Raw genomic sequence first — 15,529 nt, 5'->3', positions numbered from 1 at the left:
GCAAAGGTGCACCGAAGAGTCCTGTGTTTCCTCTGGGAATGTCAGATATGTGATTCACATGTCTGCCGTTCGGGCTGGCTTCTGCGCTGTGGTGCTTCACAAAACTGATGAAGCTGGTGGTAAGCCGACTGAGAGAACAAGGGATGTGTCTGATTATATACCTGGACGACACGTCTAATGTGCCAGGACAAAGACATGCTTCGGATCAGGTGACAACAAGAATCAACCTGCTACAACAACTGGGCTTCCAAGTGCATTGGGAGAAGTCTCCGTTACACCTGGAGCAAGCCACAAAGTTTCTAGGTGTTCGTAGTAGACAGGAACCAGGGGGATCTCAGTTTACCATTGGACAAGGTGAACATGATCAAAAATGAGATCAAGACCACCCTATCGAAAGAGACGATATCACTACAGGAACTAGCCAGACTGCTGGGGCATTTGCCATCATCGATTCAGACCATTTTCCCAGGCCCACTCCATTACAGAGCCCTGCAGAGGCAAAAACTAAGCATCTCAGGAGAGGTCTGTCGTACGAACAACAAATTCCGACCTTGCAGGAAGCGAGAGTGGAGTTGGAGTGGTGGTTCCCCATATGGAAGCCTGGAATGGGAGAGCAATATTTGGCTCATCCCCGGACCTGGTAATAGAATCCGATGCCAGCTGATGGGGCTGGGGTGCCCATTGCGGAGAAATGACGACGGGAGGCAGATGGTCGGGTCAGGAACTCGATCTCCACATCAACTGCCTAGAGTTACTGGTGCCGTCCTTTGCAGTGAAATGCTGGATCCAGGAGGGAGTCCACTGTTGTGTTTTCCACAAAATTAACAACGTATCCGCAATCAGATATATCAACCGACTAGGAGAAACAAGGTCCAGAATCCTGGCGGAGCTAACAAAGGACTTTTCGTATTTAAACAGACAAACATATCAGTGACAGCAGAGTATCTTCCAGGACTGAAGAACAAAGTTGTGGACTTAATTCCAGATACCTAAGAGATGCCAGCGATTGGCAGCTGGATGTGGAGGTATTCCACATATTGAAGACACGGTAGGCCCTGTGTCGGACAGATTTGTTAGTTTCGAGGCTGAACAGACAGTTTCCTCGTTTCTTCAGTTGGAGACGGGATCCAGAAGCAGAGGCGACAGATGCGTTTTTCCAGCCCTGGGGGCCGGACAGAGCGTATGCCTTCCCACCATCCTCGGTGATACCGAGAACACTAGCACAAGCAAAGAGGCAGAAGGCTACGCTGGTGTTGATACCAGATTGGAGGGGACAAGCTTGGTTTCCCATTCTGTTAGAGATGGCCTATGACAAACCAATAAGTCTCCCGAAGAGGGAGTTGATTATTGGGGCCCACAGGGATCAAACACCCGTTGGTGCAAGCAGGCAATCTCAACCTGATGGCGTGGGCAATTTCTGGGGATCCTTGGTTAGGCCAGGACTTTCGGGAGAAGCTGAACGCATCACTGAAGAGTCATGGGCCCCGGGGACAAGGAAGGCTTATAGATCAACATGGACACTGTGACATAGCTGGTGTGTGGAAAGGAACGTGCATTCCTCTAGAACAGATGGGGTGCACTTAGCCAACTTTCTAGCACAACTAGCAGCACAAAGGAAAGTTTATAGGGCAATAAACACAGCAAGATCATCGATTTAAACGGGGCACCCGCGTGTAGAGAGAATTAAGGTAGGGGAGCAACCATTGATATGCAGGTTGCTGGAAGGCATAAAATTGCTAAGGCCTCCAAATCACAATTACACGCAAGTATGGGATGTTAATAAAGTGTTGAGGCTGATTACAGGCTGGCCTGATATTTCTGAACTATCCAGAAAGGCCCTTGCAGCCAAACCAACAACTATTCTATGCCCAATATTGTGAAAGAGAGTCTCAGATGTGAGCGCGTTGGAGATTATCATGAAGACAGAATCGGCAATAGGGGTGACATTCTCAGTGACGAAAAGAACAAAGACGGGTTTGAGGACAGTATCATATAGTGCTTTTCCAGATCAGCCTAAGCTTTGTCCAGTCAGATGTCTGACAGTTTATGAGACCATGACGGAGAGCCTTGGGCCCACAGGGGTGAGGCAATTGCTCATAGCATTACATAAGCCCTTTGGGGCGGTAACCCCAGCTACCCTAGCGAGATGGGTAATGCAACAGACAGGTATTGATGTGGAAATGTAGGGGGAGCACTCAGTGAGGGGGCAATGACCTCTAAAGCATACAGTGCAGGAACACGGCTGGAGGATATTGTGAAGGCGGCTGATTGGTCGAAAGAGTCGACTTTCAAATGTTTTTATTTCAAACCAATTGAGCGGATTGCAAGGTTGGTGGTAGGTAAACTTTGAACAAGCAAAAAAATAAATAAATAAATAAATAAATAAATAAATAAAAAAATAAAATCGAGCCTCCGGTCTTGACATAAAATCCAGATTTTCAACACTAACGTTATAGAAAGTCATAATTCTGTTGAAGACACGGAGGTGAAGGATTATCCCACCCTATCGTGAATGTATTGCTTGGTATATGTGTTGATGACTTATGTATACCGTAATGCACTGATTTGAAACAATTGCCAACCCGGATTGGATCAGTTTATTAAAGTATGGTTTATTTTGTAGGTACAAATGCAGATGACAGGCCGGCAGGTTCTTGAGATAGTGTGTAGAAGATCAACATCAGTTGGCGTCAACGGTAGGGGCGCAAAGGTTAAGGATTATGACCAGCAAAAGAAAGAGAAAGAGATCATAGAGTTTACACAGTTAAGGACTTGTAAGGACATGAGATAGGGTAAAAGAAGTCACATGTATCTGCACACCAATCTTTGTATAGAATACCAAAGACTCAAACTTGTTGGGCTATGTTATTTTTTTTGTTTTGTTATTGTAATATCTGGTTTTATTTATTTATGCTGCTCGAGGAAGTAACGTTTAGAAAAGCATAATCCTTTTGTGTCTTTAATAGAATTATGACTTTCTATAACGTTAGTGTTGAACATCTGAATTACTTACTGGTAATCTTCATTAATCAGAGTTCTACTCTCCCTCCTCACAGTATTTACGACACGCCTAACCCTCCCAGAGTGGAAGGGCCCATGATTCAACATATTAAACTCTGAGAACCTGAGGGTTATGTACCTACATTGAGATCAGGTAGGACTAAAGGGAGTTGGAAAATACCCTGTTCCGGGGGAGCTGGTGCCTTGTAGGTAAGTACTGTGACGAGTAAGAGTAGGACTAGAAGCAAAAGATTATCAGTAAGTAATCCAATCATTAGCATACATGCCAACATGCCCCTTCTATTCAGCTGAATCTACTTCAGTTCTGGTTTTCCTCTTGCATTCTGGGACTGAATAGTAGCTCTGCATGCCCCCCTACACCATCATAATTCCAGGACTACAAATTATGGAATGCAAATAAAAAGCCGAACTAGAATACCATCTCTCCAATGGAAAGGCCATGTTAGCACGTATGCTCATTAGAGTGTTAAATTAAAGCACGCGACAGGAAATTGGATATCTGTGGAATGGGCATGTTAGCATGTATGATCATTAGTGTTTTAAATTAAAGCATGTGTCAGAAAAAGGAGATATTCTGGCCAGTAGCCTCTTCTGAACCTAAAAACATTCTGTAATAATACCTAGGATAGCCTCAACATAAACTACCATAGAAGCCAAAACACATGACCCATGTCATTTTTGAGATACTCATCCAGTCCTAGTCTTTCCCTTTGCATTCTGGGACTTGTAGTGTTGCTCCTATTAGAAAACCAGGACCACAAGTTCGAGAATACAAAAGAACAAATAACAGGACTGAATAAGCATGTAAATGCAGGACCACGTGGAGCATCGTGGGATGCCGGTTACACCTCCATAAGGTTTTGCATTTAAACATTGAAGCCTTATCATTTTTTACTGGAGAATTTGTTCATACTGGCTCTAATATGACTGTTATGGGTCAACAACAAACCATACCTGCCTAACCTCCAGATTTTTCCCAGAGACTCAGGAATTTTAATCATTTCTCGGGTCTGCGGGGAAGACCCCGGAATCTCAGGAATTTTGGTGTTCTTTCCGGTCTGTCAGATCCTCCACTCGATTGGCTGCCAAAGACTTCTGCCGGTAGCCAATCGGGTAGAGGTTTGCCCGACCCGGAAACGGCGCGTATGTGCCTCCTATGAACCTGTTGTTGGGGTGGGGGCAGCTTTCACTGATTGCTTTTTTTAAAATCCTTGCAGGACTTCGCCACCACGGTTCCCTGCCCGAGTGTGGCTCTGTCTCTGCAGCAATGATTAATGCTTCCAGCACATTGGCAAAAAGAATGCAGGTGAAGCAAAATAACGCGCATTTATTTTGCTTCACCTTTCATTCTTTTTTGCTGACTTTCAATACGAACGCGTTTCTTTTGCTTTCGTTCTTTTTGCCCAGGTTACCATTGAACCACAGCCATCAGGTTTGCAGGCTGGACACCTCACCACTGCATTAAATAACATGATGAAAAACAACTAAGGTTAACTAATGTCCAATTTCAGTACTGCAAAATTCAGGGAAAACCTTTGTATTGGTGCTTGCAGTTTACATGTTAATGTTAAAGGACATTTGTATCGCGCACTATCACCACCATAGTGGTCCCTTGGCGCTCATGTGCACAATTTAACGTGTTGATTTTATGGAAGGCGAATGCCTTTTGTCCTAGGCAATTTGGGTGGTTGTGAAAAGGCAATTTAATGAAATATGCATATTTCAATTTTAACTGCAAATTTCTGACATCACATCACATTACAACAGAGTTTACCTGACACGTGGGCAGGGCCATGTGAAAATGGGCGGAGTTGTGTGTGACTGTGGGCGGGGCATAAATCTCGGGATTTTTGATTTTCAAATGTAGGCAGGCATGCAACAAACACTACGAACTCGGAGGAGAAACTGCACACTCTGTGCCACCAATGCGCATGCACAGGATGCCTACTTACAGCCGTCTGCGCTGAAACCCATTCCCTCCATGTGTATTTTACCCTCAAGGTTTCTAGTTCGTCTGCGCACCATTTGCTAGCCTACAAACAATATTCTATGTGCATTGACGGATGTGAAAGTGGAATAAATGCACCTGTTTCGGCGGCGTACTCGCGCAGCTCTCGCCGTACGGCAGTCACAGCTCAGATAGCCTTTCGAGTAAAATTGTTATTTAAGCGAGAACTAGCTTTCTTTCCAAGCTGTACGTTCTTCTTTAATGTCCCCCTGCAAACAGCTGCGGATAACAATGGTTCCGAGGCGAGATGTATAAAGGCTATGGGCATCTCGCCTCGGAACCTTTGTTCAAAGTGAGCCATTTGGCTATATAAATTAGCCATAGCTCTCAACTCACACGCTTTTGGCGGGTGTCACCCGCCTTGTAAAGGGCTGACTCACCCCCTAAGAATGGGCGTCTCACCCGCCAAAAACAAAATCGGGTGATTTCACCCGCCTTTGAAACAAAAATGGCTGAGAGCTATGACATAGCCAAATGGCTCACTTTGACTTGGGAATGCACGTTTGGTGGTCTGTACCTAGTACTTGCAGGGTACCAATGAGAGGTGCAGCAAGGTCAGAAGGAGGGGCGTGTTACAACGCCCCAGTTTCGGAATCTATGAATATGCTATCATTACGGCGCCCGTGGGAGGAAGATTTTGTTAAGGAAAATGTGAGAAATTAATTTTCCCATAGGCTTGCAATATTAATTTTAATTGGTGGGAGAAAGGTAAAAAATGCAATATTTGTAATTGAAAAGGTAGGAGTCTCCAGGCTAAAACGGGAGGGTTGGCATCAGAGGTGTTCCTAGAGGGGGCTATAGCCCTGTGTCTTTTGGTTATAGCCCCAGATAAAAGCTTAAGGGTTAAAAACTAAAAGACTAGCTAACCCTCAGTCCGGACAGTCCCAATATTAGCGTGGTCCGGATGTTTTCCAGATCTAGCAACGCCCCTGGTTGGCATGTATGCAATGTAATGTATTTAGCAGAATGTATTTTTCACACACAAAGCACTAAGGGCTACTTTTCGAAATGAAATCAGATCACAGCCTCAGGTTCAGGACAAGAAGACTCTTTGTTTTTCACATACCATAACACAGCAAAAACAAAGAGGTGATGGCTGGAAGGTTTAGAATGAATCTTAACCACTGGCATTGCTCTGGGCACCCTCCAGACCATCATTCTTAGCCTGCCAAGCCATTACAGAAGGGGAAAGACCATATGCAAATCAGGCTTGGTCCCACCCCAAAAGGGGCAGTCCAGCCCGAACTGCTAGGTCACATCCCTTCTGCACAAGACCACAAGCATCCCCAAACATGTTTCGGCCTTGTTGGGCCTCATCAGTGAGGAGTAGCTTGGGTCTCTAGGCCCAGCAGGCACGGGACCCACGTCTGGGTATACCTGTCCCACTCGGGGTGACAAAGCAAAAACAAAGAGGTGATGGCTGGAAGGTTTAGAATGAATCTTAACCACTGGCATTGCTCTGGGCACCCTCCAGACCATCATTCTTCGCCTGCCAAGCCATTACAGAAGGGGAAAGACCATATGCAAATCAGGCTTGGTTCTAAACCTTCCAGCCATCACCTCTTTTGATTTGCTCTTGTCACCCCGAGTGGGACGGGTATGCCCAGAGGTGGGTCCCGTGCCTGCTGGGCCTAGAGACCTAAACTACTCCTCACTGATGAGGCCCAACAAGGCTGAAACATGTCTGGGGATGCTTGTGGTCTTGTGCAGAAGGGATGTGACCTAGCAGTTCAGGCTGGACTACCCCTTTGGGGGTGCGGCCAAGCCTGATTTGCATATGGTCTGTCCCCTTCTGTAATGGGTTGGCAGGCGAACGATGGTCTGGAAGGTTGCCCAGAGCAATGCCAGAGGTTAAGATTCATTCTAAACCTTCCAGCCATCACCTCTTTTGATTTACAAACCATAACACTACAATTAATTACATTTTATATTTTCAAACAAAAATGAGTACCCGTCATCTGGCTTAATGTTAAGGGCCACTAAGATATTGATCAGTACCTGATTTTTAAGGTTAACCCACTTCGAATTCTAGAACTCGGCTCGCGGAGTGCAGTTACATGCACGGATAAAGAGTTGTAAAGGCATCACTTGGAGCCTAGTGTTGTCGTTTTGTGGCCTGGTGTGTTTCGGCCCGAAGCTAGTAGGAAGTGGATACATACATGCCAAACCTCTCGATTTAGGCGGGAGACGCCCGATTTTTCTGTGAAAAATATTGTTATTTTTCACGTTCTCCCGCCGAAAATAAATCTTTGCCCAATGCATTCCTATGGCCACAATTTTGTCTCCCGATTTTTCAGACAAAATCTACCTTCTAGGCATAGCTCTCAACTCACACGCTTTGTAAAGGACTGACTCACCCGACAGGCCTCCTGCACATCCATTCATTCCAATGGGCTCTCATCTGCCAAAAACAAAATCAGGTGATTTCACCCGTCTTTGCAACACAAATGTTTGAGAGCTATGCCTAGGTGGTTCAGAATGTTGCCATGTATGTGGATAAGACCACTGTCCCCGTGGTGACTGCAGTTATCTGGGGCTATAGCCCAGGGTCTTTTGGTTGTAGCCCCGGATCATTAAGCTCATGGGCTACAACCAAAAGACTAGCTAGCCTCGTGTCCCGACATTATCGTAGCCCCAGATCTTTTCCAGACGTAGAAACACCCCTGTTGCACAGATCTAGTGTTGGAAAAGTGTCACTTTAGAGTCTGGCATTGTCAATTTGAGGCCTGACAAGCTTTGTTTGGAATCGAGGAGAATGTGGATAAGACCACCAACCCGGCACCGAGCGCGAGTGCAGTTACCTGCAGTTGGTTGTAGCACAAAAGCAGCAACATCATGTACAGTGATAACACTTCGCTTTTCACTCACATGTTTGACCGTTTGAGGGGCAGATATACATGTATAATTTGTTGAGTAAGAGTGTTGATACGGTTGTCCCTAGGGAGTATGGTGTGTGACCCTCCCAAGTGTGTTGCCCCTTTAAGGCAATGTGTCCCTCCCATGTGTATTGCCCTTTTAACATGGGCTAATACTGTGCCATGGGCAAAGCTAATAAAAGGAGCCACTGCAGGCATGTGCATCAGAACGGCTGCAGACTCCCAAAGAGGAATGACTAAGTCCATCTCTCATTTAGGCCTGCAGGCCCACACCGTGTAAGCATGGGTTTGCAGGCCATGATGCTGTGGGACCCTCGAGCCAGAAAGGTGGCAAGGGTCCGCATGGTCATGGGTATGGCCCGCCCTGCCCCCACTTAGACCGGGTGTCCCCCGGCAAGCCCCAGAGGCACTGGGCCTCTAAGGTACAGATGCCACATTGCACCCATGGGGGCCTGCTGGATGCCCATAGCAGGCCCCTATATAACAATGGCGACGAGGAAGAACCCCCGCAGGGTTCCCTGTCCCTGCTGTCTCTCAGTTTCTTTTCTTTTCCTTTTTTCTTTTTCTTTCAAATTGGAAAGGAAGGAAGGATCTGTATGGAATTTAATTAGCAATGATAATGTGTGTGTCTATTTCAGTGTTTGCCTTATAATATTTCTCTTAACAGTTCAAATGCTTACGAGTAATCCACAAATGATATGTCAATTTGCTGCTGTTGTCCTTGGGAATGTTGTGTGACTAACTATGAAAGCACATAACGATGACAGGAAATTGATCAATGTTGGAAGTATCCTGTCTGAATAAGAATTAGAAGAAGTCTGTGCTTCTCCACCCAGACCATATGTTTCAAATGTAACATTTTTCAGAAGGCTTTTTCAGCACCTCTATCAAAGAAATCAACCAATACAAGTCTGGTTCAACTCGATAAACATTTGTGTATATATACACGCTTTAATGATTTGACTTCCTAGGAGGCTGAGATGCTCTAGACAGGAGATACTTCCTATGTAATGGTGTAAGTTTATCAGCCCACCATGCTGGATTCAGTTTCAATGTGGCATTTGCTAACTGATTAGGTCTGGCTGCCGATGAGGATTGGATTGCTCTCAAACATACTGCTATTCCTTTCAGTGTATGGGAATCTAATAAATCCCCATGTCTGAAATGTGTCATGCACGCATTCCAATTTGTCTTTGAGTGGAAAATGTGTGCTAATAAATGCGTGCCACTGAGTTGTTACCCAACACGTTCCACATTTCTATCTTGAATTGTTTCTTGCTGCAATATTAGAAGAGCTTTCCCAACTCGGTGGTACTCATTTAATCCTTTTCAGAAGAGTAAAAGGCACCAATGCCTGCTTCTGAGCCTTTGACTCACTGAGCTGTTTAACTACACAGAAACAGGGACGTGGATTAAACTGGTATAGTATACATTTGTGGTTTATCAATATCATATTCCTTCCCATTACCCTTTCAATAGTCGTGGGAACACATCTGACAGATCTATGTGATCACTGCACCGCACGTAACTGCGTGACAACAATGACGACGCCATTTACGGCGCGGCGTAGTGATCAAATAGATCACTTTACCCACCTCCCTCACCCTACCCCAACCCCACCACCCACCCCACTTACCTTCACGACAGCACACTTCTGTGTGCGCCGCCGACTCCCTGCCATCCCTGCAGCGTCGGTTCCTCCCACTTGCGTGGGTCGAAGCTGACGCCACAGGTGCTGTTTTATTATTTTATTTTGTAACTTTGTTGTCCCCCGTTTACCGCGATGGTTCGCGGAGGACACCCCCGCAGACCCCGACTCCTGTTACTGCCCCCAATGAGAGTGGGGGACACCCCTGCAACCACCACTCTTTTTGGGGGTAGTAATGGGAGTTGGTATTTTGTCCGCCCCCAAAGTCGCAGTGACTGCGGAGGCACACAAATGAGGGTGACATTATGGAGTATTTCCCATCTTGACTGGATATATAGACCTGCTGCGGATATGGATGCAACCAGTAGATCAGTGATGTGAATACAGTCAGAGATGACTCAGTCCTTCAACCCTCTGGCTGATGAATTGATGAGTTGGAAAATAATTTAATTATACTATATTACAATGATAGACAAAACCCATATTGTTGTGTATTTTCTGGTGCGTGCTACAGCAAAATAAGATTCCTATTATTTATTTTGTTGGATTTGTAGAGCGCGCTACAGCCCAGAGGCATCCAGGCACTGTTCTGTTGCAGGAGATTGTAAGTAGACTTGGTTCATGGTTACATGGAAAGCAGCCCAACAGTAGAGATTCTTAGTGACAGAATACAGGTGGTTGAATGAATTCATACATAGGTAGTTACAACATTAGTATGCAATGCAAGATCAGGTAGGTTTAAACTAGTGCGAACTATTACTCTTTACATTTTGCGTAACACCAGTAATAACGACACAAGAGTAGAGCAGAAGTCTCTATCTATAACGGCTCCTGAGTTATGGCCACCAAACAGCTATTTGGTCTCCAACTCAATTCTAGTAGAGACCCTGGTGGCCAGATTGCAGCAGTTTTGCAACACACCCCTCATTTCCTGCTTGAGCTGGAGCAGGCCCAAAAACAGGCCTGGGAGCCTTTGCAACTCCAGCAGCATCAGTTCATGCCTTAAAGTAGTTGTGTAGCAAGTGCAGTTCAGAAGGCCGCAGCGACGTTATTTATTCTTTTTCCTTCATAAAGTATATTTGATTGCTATGTTGCTAGCAGATTTTTCACTTTTTTATTCTGCAAAAGAAACTGTCAGTTAAAAGGCTAACAACAAGCAGATGTTGCGTTTGGCAGCTGGACAAGGCAAGGACAAACATGAATTCTTCATCTACATTTTTTGAAAGCCATTTATTTTGTCTGCAGCAAACCTTCACAGGCCGTGCATGAAAAGTATGTCTTGGCACAGCCAGGGGAAGATAAACAACTCCCGGCTCAATAAATGTGCGTCCAACCAAGTTTACTTTACAACACAAATGAAGCCATGGCTTTGGTTGGATTTCATGAGAGTATTGGGAATCTTCAGAAGGAATTAAAAATGAGCACTTCCAACTTATTTGCGGACCATAGTCCATCTGTAATTCCACCCATCGCTTCACCGAGGCTCCACCGCCCAGCGGTGAAACAAATGTCACAGCCAGTGGAGCTTAAAGTGCCCCCTGCACTTCTTCCGTGTTTGGTTTGAGTCTCTGTTGTCCTCACCGTAGTTAGGATGCTGGGTTCTCTCTTCAGGGGGACCTCCCCATCTGCCAGACTCATGAGGCCCGGATTTGTTTCAGGTTTTTCCAGTCTTGGATCACGTTCCTCCAGATCTCAGGGGACCTTAGGGTTTCCCCTCAGAATTCTGGAAACCACTCTGCCACAACCGTCGGCGGCGCAGGTTGAACAGGTGCTCCCTTTGAGTACCTCTCTGCTTCCCTTCACAACTGCTTCTCTTCTCCCCTCTATCTCATGTCTCCTCTCCTTCCTTCAGAACCTGCAATAATCTGCCCACTCCCCTCCACTCCTAACTTCTTTTTTTTTCTATGTGTGATTCTGGCTTTTCATTCCTCTGGTACATCTCATTCTGCATGCTCTGGCCTTCCTTATACAATTTCCGACTGCTGCTTTGTTTGTCTTTTCTTGCACCCATCTCTCCATTCTGAGTTACCTTATTTACATTCTCTTTTTGTCTCTTCGAGTGTTATGCCGCTCTTACCTTTTCTCACTCTTTTTTCTCACCTCCACTAAAAAGCTTTCTTGCACCCATTTCCCTCACAGGGCATTCCCAGGGCTATTTGTATCTTTCGACCTCCTCTTGCGTGCTCCAAGACCTCTCTCAACCTGGTGTAGGTGGCATGCCAGGGCAACACCAGAGTCATACCTACCCCAGAGGTGGTGCAGGGGAGTTTAGAGCGACCCCGCCATCCCGGCTATCCGGTATGCATAGAGCCATGTCTCTACCTTGGTACCTGTTCACTTGTTCCAATGCCTGGCCAGGTGTTTCCGTTTGATCTTTCAGGTTCCCAGGAAGCAGCACCAACCAGAGAAAAACAACAAGTATACACTTGCTGTTTTTCTCTGGTTGGTGCAATGCACTTGGGCCCAACGGATAACACCCGCCACAGAACTGGAGGTACAAACGTGTTGGCCAAAATGAAATTAACTATTCCTTGCCATTCAGTAGCCAAACGAGCGACTCCAATCCTACTGCAGAAGCTTCAGACGGGCTACAGTGGTGGAGTTGGGTAGTAGAAACGGGATCGGAACTAGCAAGAGACTGCACAGGAATAAGAGAGACCCAGGGACACTCCCCCAACCCTGTTTGAACAGTAACTCAACAAGGATTGAAAAGAACCAGAATACAAGAATACAAATGACCACAGTGACCGCATGGCTGGCTGGAGGGAATTGGACAATGAAAAGGGGGTGTACATATAGCCCTTATGAAGACTAAAGTTGAAGACTGTCACCCAGAAGAAAGGGAGGCTGCGTGATCATACTGCCCACTTAGGACACTTAGGAAGTTCCTTAGGGAGTCGTGAGATAATGCTACACCCTTTAGGCTCCTCCTCTGATAGGGAAAGGCAAGACAGTAGGGCTACTCTGGCTATAGTGGAACACCTGAACCTAATTCCTTCTGTTTTTTTCCTTCCGAGAGCGTCCTCTCTCTCCTGAATATGTTAGTCCAGGGGGGCTTCTTTCCACTTCCTTCCATCTTCATCTCTCTTTGAAGGTTCCCAAGACCAGAGTCATCTTTGTTGAACTCCGTAGCCCACTGTAACTCTTGCTGGTTAAAGTTGGTGGCTAGGGAAAGTATTTGCTTCCTGGGAGGAAAATAACATCTTGAGATTCTGCACGTTATTTGCCTTCCGACCAGCACACTGGCTCTACTCTTCTCCGCCATCCAGTCTCTGCCTGGGTGACTGGTGCCATCATTCAGGACGTTCGTATCATATTCAGTCTTATTGGACATCCCAAATAGAAATTCAAATCCAAAGGCGCCCTTCTGGTGATTTGGTAATCCTAATTACCATTCTGCTTTTCTCTTCTAAGACCATTTGTGGTAAAGCAGCCATAGTACATGTACGATTTACCATCATGTTCTCTAAAGCTTGAATAAGACGCAAAAGTCTTGTTTTAAAGCATTGTATTACCCTTTCCATGTACAAACCAAAGTAGACTGCGTACATATAATGACATAACTCAGTAAGCAAAATATTCGTGTTTCCAAGTGTCAGGACAAGAGATGATGGAGGGGGCCAGTATCTCAGCAAACCAGGATCGTCTCCTGTTACTTCAAAGGGGTTCTGCAAAAGTAATGGTCCCTCCCATCAAGCTCCAAAACCACTCAAATAATCCCAGCAAGGTGGAGGGTGCAAAACAAAGTGTTGTAAAGTTCCAAAAAGTCTCAAACAAAAGATACAAGTTCAAATTCCTTTTTTATTATTATTTTTATTAAGTGCATTTGGTTTCATATCAGTGACCTTTTACACTATATCAACATTTATAATCCATAAATACATATCACAATTTCATACCACAAAATTAATTAAAATACATTTAATTTTCCCTGTTATTAAAACTTCATCGGGTCCCCAAAAATAAAACTTTCCATACTAATCACACAACGTAAAAATGTACTAAATTTAAAATCCTTATGATTAGAGTGACAATTTATTGGCTACTAATTGCCATGTATGGTAGACTGCGGCGGCTGTCACCAGTGACTCAGCTCCAAAAATCGTACTCCAGAATTGGTCCGGAGAGCGGAGTATGAACTTACTATATGCTTTTTCATACTCCATACTAAGTGCAGCGCATAGAGTGAGGATATGTCGTGGGGTCTCTATCTGTTTGTTGCAAAGTCTACACAGTCGGTCTCCCCTAGGGAGTCCCGCCCAAACACCCATATTTTCCTAAACAGGGAGAAAGTACAATCAGACAGAAAGGATCAATCTGATTAGAGCAGGTAAACAGAGCTTTATAGGATACGACAAATCACACCAATTTCAAATAAATGGGACTTCACCATTGCCTCCAAATCCCTATACCATACACTTGTGGAGACTCTTCTAGAGTGAGTGGTTGCCCGATTTAACAAGGTATCTTCGCCCAGGCAGCAAGAGTGCATTTTGGCCCAGAACCTGCAAGCCAACATTTTCCAGAGAGATAGAAGGGGAGGTACTCCTTATAGCTCCCCCTACTGGAAAGCTGAGAAGGCTCAATAACAACAAAAAAATGTTTGCTTCTCACTTTGGGAGCCAGGTGATCGTCCTTTCCGGGAAAACCTCCAGGGCATATAATATGGCATGTAATGGCATATAATATGCCCGGGATGATTGAGGTCCTATAGGCAATAATTTTTGCATCGATGGAGCGACCCCCATAGTCATCAATGATTTATTTCATTGGGAGCCACTTTTGCCAGACATTGTGCAAAGTACTATCTGCTAACTATGAAGGCAATATAGTGGCTATTATACAGATGCAAAGATATTTACATTCGGTTATCTGCTCTAACTTGGCCCCACCTAGCTTCCAAGTGAATGTTGGCGCTCCATACACCCCTTTCCCACACGCCATAGTTTTAATGGCGTTAGGCCATGGTCATTGTCAAAAATATATAGGGCATTCAGTGAACGCTGGAGGCCCACTGCTGTGCGGGCTTGGATCAGTGTGTCATCCGCGTAGGTCAGGCAAGAAATACATTCATTGCCGTACCGCGGTGCGTGATTATTGAAGGCCTCCAGTGGCGAGAGTAACTCTGATACATAGAGATTAAAAATCAGGGGTTGCTAATGGGCAGCCCTGTTTTAACCCTCGGTTTGTAGAAAAATGTCCTGATAAGGCCCGCTTCTGGGACAGCCTAACCCTGACCTGAGTATCATTATATAGTGCCTTGATGAAGTACACGAGCGACGGGTCTATACCCCACCCTGCCAGCTTTTCCCAGAGTTTAGATCTTATCATGCTATCAAAAGCGGCCGAGTAGTCAATAAAGCACAAATATAACACTGTTCCCGGATAACGCTGTAAATCCGATATCGGGGTTATGATGACCCAGATTGAATGGGTGGTCCCACAGACCCTTCTTAATCCTGTCTGCTGAATACTCTGCAAACCCTTCTTCTTAACCACAAAGGTAGCAAATCTAGCAATAAGTTTGCAAATATCTTGGAACTACAGTCCAACATTGCTAGGAGCCTATAGTTTAAAGGTTGGTTATGCGACCCTTTCTTGTGGACTGGAATTAAGATTGAGCTTTTCAAAAGCCAGGAATGCTCCCGGTTACACATATCTGCAAATATAAGTGTTGGGGAAGCAGGGCCCAACATTTTGGGTCACCCTATAGAACCATATTGCAATGTCCTTCGGGGCCAGTGGCCCTGGAATCCTTGGACTTAGCAATACTAGACACTAAATCAGCCTCCCTTATGTGCACACTTACCAATGTGTTGGACATAGACTTTGGTTCCTCCATCATGCTAGGTTCCGCCTCCCGCCAGCACAAGTTCTCTATAAAGAGGCCCAATTGCTCCTCTGAAATACCAGAAATCTACTTGGCCAAATTGTCTGCCCCTTGGCTACGTATAAGGTGCCAAAATGTCTGTGTAT

At 45.3% G+C, this 15,529-nt stretch overlaps 1 protein-coding gene across 4 annotated transcripts in view; it reads right to left on the bottom strand.

Annotated features, from left to right (window-relative positions):
* The window catches only part of ARL6IP4 (ARF like GTPase 6 interacting protein 4), a 73,997-nt gene extending 68,715 nt beyond the window's left edge, over positions 1–5,282 (bottom strand). For 2 of the 4 annotated variants that reach the window (XM_069619645.1, XM_069619647.1), the window contains exon 1: positions 5,108–5,233. The gene's annotated coding sequence lies outside the window, so the exon portion shown is untranslated. Of the gene's footprint in view, positions 1–3,975; positions 4,083–5,107 lie in introns of those variants that run through there. The other 2 variants (XM_069619644.1, XM_069619646.1) reach the window with 2 other exon arrangements.
* Between the last annotated feature and the right edge of the window lie 10,247 nt (positions 5,283–15,529).

The sequence above is a fragment of the Ambystoma mexicanum genome, chromosome 10 (genome assembly GCF_040938575.1).
Source record: "Ambystoma mexicanum isolate Mex_15411 chromosome 10, UKY_AmexF1_1, whole genome shotgun sequence".
In the NCBI taxonomy this organism is placed as follows: domain Eukaryota; kingdom Metazoa; phylum Chordata; class Amphibia; order Caudata; family Ambystomatidae; genus Ambystoma; species Ambystoma mexicanum.
Note: the sequence above shows the minus strand (reverse complement) of the source record. Positions and strands in the feature narration are given on the sequence as shown.